Source organism: Rana temporaria, chromosome 3 (genome assembly GCF_905171775.1).
Source record: "Rana temporaria chromosome 3, aRanTem1.1, whole genome shotgun sequence".
Taxonomy (NCBI): Eukaryota; Metazoa; Chordata; class Amphibia; order Anura; family Ranidae; genus Rana; species Rana temporaria.
Window position 1 is genome coordinate 485,052,503 of NC_053491.1, and position 6,961 is coordinate 485,059,463.

Sequence of the window (6,961 nt, forward strand, 5' to 3'; positions counted from 1 at the left end):
GCAGGAGATCCTTGACACCATTGCCACTAGGGTCAATGCCCTTGGCAATGTCCCCCGCCTTGGCAAGCACATGCATGGTTGACCTGCAGGCCACCACGGCCAACCTTGTAACCAAGGTGGATTGCCTTATTGATGCCGTAAAGGCAAACACCACTGCGGTTCAGGAGGAGGGTAGACGGAGGCAGCGGACTGAGAGGGCCAACCTCACCCGTCAACTGAGGATGCAGGCCCAGACAAACCTGGTCCTCACCAGGATAGCCGCTGCCTTGGAGGCCAGGCAGCCGTCACCTGGCAGGAGTGGACCACCTGCTGATGAGCCACCTGCCGATCAACCACCCCCCCCACCACCCCAGGCTCCGCCCAGGCAGCTGAGGAGACAATCAGCTGCCACCAGGCGCAGCCAAAGGAAGGCTAAATAAAAGCCTTTTTTTTTGTTTTGCTCAGGTAATGAGCTTTATGATTTCTTTATTTGCTCAGGTGATGAGCTTTTTATGTTTTCTTTATTTGCTCAGGTGATGAGCTTTTTTATTTTTTACTTTGCTCAGGTGATGAGTTCATTTGAGTTCTGCCAGCACACGGTGAGGAGTGCTGCTTCAGTGTGACTGGTGTGTGAATGGGGGGGGGTGTCACTCCTGCTGGCAAAGGGGTGTCACCCTCTGCCGTGTGAAAGGTGTATGAATGTACAGTGATATAATTGGAGCCTTGGCGTGGCGTTGCTGCTCCCAAGTCCCGTCCGGTGTCCTTGGGTCTAATCCAATTAGATGAGGATGAGATGTGTCTGTGCTAGGGACCACAGTGGTGTGCATGCATGCATTCTCATTGTGACATGATTAATGTGTCTGTTTAACGTGTAAATATCTCTTCTGTGAGGCGTCTTCTGATAGCGGTTTCCACAGCAGACGGGTTATCCTCAGTTAGGGGGGGATTGTGTGGCTCAGGGGTCAGGTCATCACGTATGTCAATCTCCAGGCCCTTTCTCACGGCATAGTTGTGCAGAATGCAACATGCACCGATGATCTGGCACACAAAATTTGGGGAATACAACAGGGTACCCCCAGACTTATCCAGGCATCGGAAACGGGACTTCAGGAGGCCAAAGGTGCGTTCCACCACTCCACGGGTACGTGCGCGTGCTTCATTGTATCTTCTCTCTCCTGGGGTTTGGGGAGTCCGGTATGGAGTCATGAGATGGGGTCCAAGTGCATATGCAGAGTCACCTGGAAGGGAAAAGACAGGAGGATGTTAGTCATGCATGTGCCCCTCGTGATGTCTGCATCATGGGGGGGGGACAGTCATGCCTGACACCCATGTCACTCACCAACCAGCCAGCTGTCCCCATACACGTTCTGGTCAAAATCTGTTGGGATGTCGCTTTGACGGTAGATGAAGCTGTCATGGCTGGATCCTGGGTGTTTGGCACGGACGTGCCATATGAGGCATTGGGCATCGGCTATCACCTGTACGTTGATGGAATGCCAATGCTTCCGATTGCGGTATATGTGCTCTGTCTCACGGGGGGGCCGTAGTGCCACATGTGTGCAATCAATGGCCCCCACAGTGCGTGGGAATCTGTCAATTGTGTATAAATCCTCCATTGCCTTCTGCTGCAGGTCCTCCTGGGTGGGTCTGATGAAGTGGTGGGACATGCGTCTGAGGATTGCGGGGACAACCTGGTGCACACATCTGCTCATGGTGGTTTGTGACATCCCAGCCACAAATCCACTTGTACGCTGAAAAGAGCCACTGGCAAGGAAATGGAGTGTTGCCAGGACCTTGACCAGTGGCTGCACTGCATGTGCACGATGTGTTGGGCTGGTGATGTCATCCTGCAGGATTGTGGTTAAATCCAGGATGGCTTCACGGCTGAATCTGTAGATGCGATACACCTCTGATTCCCCCATGGCAAAGACATTCATGCGTGTTCGGTAGATCCTCTCCCGTGCCCTCCTACGAGTCCGTGGACCCATTAGTAGGGCAAGGAGCACGCCTGCCCCTGGCATGTTGGCACACAGATGTGTTGTCCTGCAAGTGTGGGTGCTCTGCTTGCTCAGCTCGTCCGTAACGCTGCTGCTGGAGCTGCTCTCCAGCTGACCTGTGTCCGTCTAGTGCACCTTTTTGGTGGAATAACTTTAGGCCTGACGTAACACTTGCGCGCACCAGGCTTAGCCTACATCGGGCGCACTTTCATTCGCGAATCGCTGTATCTCCGTAATTTGCATATTTAAATAGGAAATCAGTGCGTCGCGCCTAAATATGCGCCCGGCTTAGAAAAGTTGTGTCGGTTGGAAAAAGCCTATTTTCAGGCGTATCTCATTCTGTGGGTATAGAATAAAAGCGCGCCGGCGCATATTTACACCTACGCCGCGTATCTGTAGATAAGCCGGCCTAACTCTTTCTGAATCTACCTAAAAGTGTAATTTCTTCAGTGTTGTCACATGAAAAGATACAAGAAAAGATTTACACAAATGTGACTGAGGGGTGTACTTACTTTTGTCATTGAAGGGAAATTATCTCCTTACCAGTTCCCGACCAGTGCACGACACTGGCCCGGATTCAAGAAGCAATTGCGCCTGTGTAACCATAGGTTACACAGCTCAATTGCTTACTTTCCCCCGGCGTAACGAGTGCTCCTGATTCAGGAACCTCGTTACGCCGACTGCAGCCTAAGATCTGCGAGGCATAAGGCTCTTATGCCCGCATATCTTAGGCTGCATTCTTGCGATTGGCCGCTAGGTGGCGTTCCCGTTGTGCTCGGCGTATAGTATGCAAATTGCATTCTAACACCGATTCACAACGTTGCGCGAGCCCTGCGTACGCAATTTACGCAGTTTCCGTACGGCGGTTTTTTGCGTAAGGCTGCCCCTGCTATTAGCAGGGGCAGCCAATGTTACGTATACCCGTCGTTCCCGCGTCGCGAAATTTGAATTTTACGTAGTTTGCGTAAGTGATTCGTGAATGGCGCTGGACGCCATTCACGTTTACTTTGAAGCAAATGACGTCCTTGCGACGTAATTTGCCGCAATGCACGTCGGGAAAGTTTCCAGACGGAGCATGCGCTCTACGATCGGCGCAGGAACGCGCCTAATTTAAATGATTCCCGCCCCCTACGGGATGATTTAAATTGCGCGCGCTTGCGCCGGGCATTTTGCCGGCGCGCCCACGCAATTTACGGAGCTTCTGCTCCGTGAATCGAGGGCAGCCCAAAAAATTGCGGGGGCGCAGGGCAAAATCGTTGCCCTGCGCCTCCGTAATAAATGCGAAAATCGACTTGAATCCGGCCCAATGTACGTAGACAGAATGGCACGGCTGCACAAATGGGCATACAGGTACGTCCCCTTTAATTTGCAAGCCGTGTGGTTACGTGCGACCCTGCCGTGAGCTTGTGTTGATCGATGCCATTACTAGTAAAAAAATAAATAATAAAAATGACATAAAACTACCCCCTATTTTGTAGACGCTATAACTTTTGCGCAAAAGGATCAATAAACGCTTATTGCGATTTTTTTTACTAAAAATATGTAGAAGAATACGTATCGGCCTAAACTGAGGAAAACAAATGTTTTTCAGATATTTTTGGGGGATATTTGTTATAGCAAAAAGGTAAAAAATATTGTTTTTTTTTTTCAAAATTGTTGCTCTATTTCTGTTTATAGCGAAAAAAATAAAAACCGCAGAGATGATCAAATACCACCAAAAGAAAGCTCTATTTGTGGGGAAAAAAGGACGCCAATTTTGTTTGGGAGCCACGCCGCACGACCGCGCAATTGTCAGTTAAAGCGACGCATCGCCGAATCGCAAAAAGAGGCCTGGTCATTGGGCAGCCAAATGGTCCGAGGCTAAAGTAGAACTCTCTGGCCGCGTACACACGACCGATTTTCTCGGCAGAATCCAGCAAGAACCTCGCTGGGAGACGTATTCTGCCGAGAAAACCGGCCGTGTGTACACTTTTCGCCGAGAAACCCGTCGAAAAACTCGTCAAAAAACTCAAAAAGAGGGCATGTTCTCTATTTCCTCGTTGTTCAATGGGAAAATTTGGCTCGACGAGCTTTTTGACTGCCGAACTAGGAACTCGACGGGGAGAACGATGAGTTTTGCCCGACGAGTTTCTCGGTCGTGTGTACGCGGCCTCTGATGTGATGGGGAGATTTGAAATGTGATGGAGGGCCTCAGATGTGTTGGAGGTCCTCTGCTGTGATGGGGGTCTCTGTTGTGATGGGGGATCTCAAATCAAATGAGGGGAACCTCAGATGTGTTGGAGGGACCTCAGATGCGATTAGGGGTCCTTTGATGTGATGAGGGGCACTCTAATGTGCTACAGATGTGCTAGGGGACCTCAAATGTGATGGGGGATCCTCTGATTTAATAGGGAGACATCTGATGTTATTCGGCGGAACCTCTAATGTGATGGTGGTACATCTGATATGATGGGGGTTCTCTGAAGTGATGGGTGGACCTCTGGTGTGATGTGGAATCTCTAATGTGACAGGGGGATCTCTGATATGATGAGGAGTCCTCCGATGTGATGGGTGGAACTCTGATGTGATGGGGGGTTCCTTTGATATGATGGGGAGTTCTCTAATGATTATGGGGGGTTCTCTGATGTGATGGGGGGGGGGTCCTCTAATGTGATGGGGGATCTCTAAACTAAAGGGGATCTCTAATGTGATGGGGACATCTGATGTGATGGGGGTGATCCTTGGTGTGATGGGGGATCTCAAATCTGATGGGGGGACCTCAGATGTGTTGGAGGGTCCTCTGATGGCATGAGAAACTCTGATCTGATGAGGGGTCCTTTGATGTGATGGGTTTGTGGGGGGGATCTTTGGTGTGATGGGGAATTTCTGATGTAATGCGGGATCCTCTAATGTAATGGGTGAATCCTCTGATGTGATGGGGGATCTCTGATGTGAAGGGGGGTTCTCTGATGTGATGGAGAGTTCTCTGATGATGATGATGGGGGACCTCTGATGTGATGGGGGGACCTCTGATGTGATGAGGGGACCTCTGATGTGATAGGGGATCTCTGATGTGATGAGGGGTCCTCTGATGAGATGGAGGGGGATCTCTGCTGTGTTGGGGATCTCTGATGTGATGGGGGGTCCTCTGAGGTGATGGGGATCTCTGATATGAGGAGTCCTTTGATGTGATGGGGTATATCTGATGTGATGGAGGGATCTCTGATGTGATGGTGGGTCCACTGATGTGATGGGGGTCTTCTGATGGGATAAATTATATTAGATTATATAGAGTATATAGTAACAATGTATGATTGTATAATGCTATGGTATATGTCAGCGCTATAGAAAATGTATAGTAATAATGAGTGATTGTATAACACTATGGTATATGTCAGCGCTATAGAAAGTGTATAGTAATAATAGGTGATTGTACAACGCTACGGAATATGTCAGTGCGATATGAAATGTATAGTAATAATGGGTGATTGTTCAATGCTACAGTCTATATTAGTGCTATATAAAATGTTTAATTATAATAATAATAATAATAATAATGAGTGATTGTACAACATTACGGTATATGTCAGCGCTATAGAAAATGTATAGTAATAATAATAATAATAATAATAATAATAATAATGTATGATTGTACAACGCTGTCAGTGCTTTAGAAATCTGTAATATTGATAATAATATGTAATTGTACAATGTTACAGAATATGTCAGTGATATTTAAATATATATTAGTAATAACAATAATAATAGTTTTGAACTGTACAACGCTACAGAATATGTCAGCACTATATACATGTATATGAATAATGTGTAAAATTGTACAACACTACGGTATATGTCAGATCCATATTACATGATCTGGGCTGTTTACCTTATATGGGCAGAAGTGTCAGTTAGTGTCAGTTAGAAGATCAGACTGGCTGGATATTTGAATAATAATAATATAGAATTGTACAATGTGACAGAATAGATCAGAGCTATATATATATATATATAGATTAGTAATAATAATAGTTTTGAATTGTACAACACTACAGAATATGTCAGCACCATATAAATGTGTATGAATAATGTGTAAATTGTACAACACTTTGGTATAGGTCAGATCTGTATCACATGATCAGTGCTTGTTTACTTGTTCTGGGCTGTTTACCATATATGGGCATAAGTGTCAGTTGGAAGATCCGGCTGTGGCTGGAAATTTGAATTTGGTCATGTGACAAAGGGGCTGTGACATCACAGAGGGCTGGCTCACAGGCTATAAATAGAGCTTCGGATAGCAGTTGAGTAATTTGTGTACTGGAGACAGACGAGTGCAGACACATAATTCTGAGCTCTCTATCAGCATTCTATTATAGGAGAATATTCCATATATAACCTTCATATATAGATTGTATATATTGTACACAGCGCAGGAAGAGGAGGAGGAGTTTCTATTATCACTTTTCTTTAGTATTTCATATCTAATTAAATTATAAAAGCTGCTATGCAGAGAGGACAGGAGATCAACAGAGCGGAACTTTGCATTGGAACATCCACAATGTCCAATCAGAGGAGCAGGAAGAGGAGCAGCGAGGAAATCTATTACAGCACCAGTGAGGAACTGGAGATGCTTGCAGGCCAGGTTCCCAGAAAGAGGAGGAGAGAGGAGGAAGGGAGCTCTGCTGAGCAGGCAGGCCAGACTCCCAGGAAGAGGAGCAGCGAGGAGGAAGGGAGCTCCACTGAGCAGGCAGGCCAGACTCCCAGAAAGAGGAGCAGCGAGGAAATCTATTACAGCACCAGTGAGGAACTGGAGATGTTTGCAGAGCAGACAGGCCAGGTTCCCAGGAAGAGGAGCAGAAAGGAGAAACAAGGGAGCTCTGCTGAGCAGACAGGCCAGACTCCCAGGAAGAGGAGCAGAGAGGAAATCTATTACAGCGCCAGTGAGGAACTAGAGATGTTTGCAGAGCAGACAGGCCAGGTTCCCAGGAAGAGGAGCAGAGAGGAGG